Source organism: Condylura cristata, unplaced genomic scaffold (assembly GCF_000260355.1).
Source record: "Condylura cristata isolate star-nosed mole 26May11 unplaced genomic scaffold, ConCri1.0 scaffold00004, whole genome shotgun sequence".
In the NCBI taxonomy this organism is placed as follows: Eukaryota; Metazoa; Chordata; class Mammalia; order Eulipotyphla; family Talpidae; genus Condylura; species Condylura cristata.
The window spans coordinates 1,604,717-1,606,454 of record NW_004567105.1 but is presented as its reverse complement, the minus strand read 5'-3'; positions in this window follow the sequence as shown (position 1 = coordinate 1,606,454).

The following is a 1,738-nucleotide window of genomic DNA, read 5'->3' as shown; positions in this document are numbered from 1 at the left end:
GGTCCCCACGGGAAGACCCAGAGGAGAGCTTGTTAGGTGGCAATTATTATGAAACCAAACCCGGACAGAAGTGGGCTGGCCGCCGGCTGCCCCGTGGGGTCTTTGGGGGAACCCAGCCTCACGGCTAACTCACACTGGCCAGACCGCTGGGGGTGTTGCTGCGCCCCAGCTGAGTGCCACACGCACACCAGAAGCCAGGCCTCTGCCGTGGGGCCCGGTGCCTTGGGGGTGCTGGGGGATTTGTCTGGCCGAGGCAGTGGGGAGCACAGGGGCATCCCAGCCAGGCATGGAGCTCGGGGCCTGGGGCGGGGCCCGGGCAGAGCGCAGGGGCCTGGCTCTGTCCCCGGCTCCCGGCTCCCGGCCCCGGCCCCGGCTCCGGGCAGTTGCCTTCCCAGTGGCAGCCCGGCACCTGGGAGACCTTTTTCTCAAGCTGCATTTCTGCGAAATGGCCCCATCCGCTGGAGAGCTCGGGCCTCCGAGCGCCCTTCACGGGCGGGGGGCTAGTCCGAGGCCACGTCCGGCCCCAGAGCTTCCCTGCTGGACGCCGAGGTGTCCGGCCCGGCCCCGGCGGCCTTCCTGTTCTTTCAGCCCTGGGAATTTCGGGAGAACTGGAGAGTCTCCCCACAGTGTAAAAGCGGGGGACCCAGGGTCGCCTGCCGTGGCTGCCGCCCCCCTCCGTAGGCACGGGGCCGGCGGCTGTGCAGGGCACAGATACCCCAGTGTGAGTTCTGTGCAAGAGGGCCTGGGTCTTGCTCCAGCGCCCATGGGCGAGCCTGCTCCTGCGTGCCGGCCACCCGGGGGGGGGGGCTGAACGCCGTCCGATGGAGGCAGTTTAAGTTCAGTTATTTTCCCCTGGGCTTGGTCCACTCGCTGGCAGGCAGCCGCGGCCAGCCCTGGCTCGCTGCAGGTCTCTGCGCTTGCCCGAGGAATTCAGGACGGGAGCAGGATTTCCCTGAAGGGTGCCCCAGGGAGCCCTCCGAGGTGGGCTCCCACCGGTGGAACACAGAACCCTTCCCCGGTGCCGTATTGTTTTCCTTAGAATCTATCCAGTGATTCCGCTTTTCCAGTGCCAGGCCTGTGACCTGGTCGTGAATAGCGGCCGGAGAAATTAATCGGCCAGGCAAAGACTTTTAACAAGTAAATATTATGCATAGAGAAACGTGCAATTAGTGGAGGTTAGTTAACGCCTTTCAAGTTGCAGGAGCTGCGGCTCGGGGGGGAGTTCTGCGTTAGCCCCGAGTTGTCTGTCAAAATCTTTAATGTGACAATGTGACACGTCTCCCATCACCCCTCCCTCTCTGCAACAGAAAAAGGTTCTTTTCAAGCATCCCCCTTTCCATTCTCCCTCTCCCGGGGTCTCTCTGTTCGGCGTCCGGACCTTTGTCTGCCTCTGGAGGCGGCCTCGGGGGACACGCCGGGCGCGGGGTCCGGCGGGCACAGCCCCTCTGTGCCCACGGGCCACGGGCGGCGGCGACACGGGCGGGCGGGAGGCGGCCGCCTCAGCCCGCAGCCCAGGGGTGGGAGGCACGTGGCTGGGAGGGGAGGTCAGCTCGGGAGCCGAGTGGCCAGACGGCGCTGGTCACCCCCAGGGCAGTGAGGCCACGGTTCTTGGGGTGCCCATGTCCCCGGGAAGGAGGCCACAGCGGGCCTTTCTCCAGGATGCACGAAAATGGTCTGACTGGGGTTTGCAGAAGGGGCAAAATGTAAGACCGCGCCCGGGGAGGGCCTTCGCCCCCAG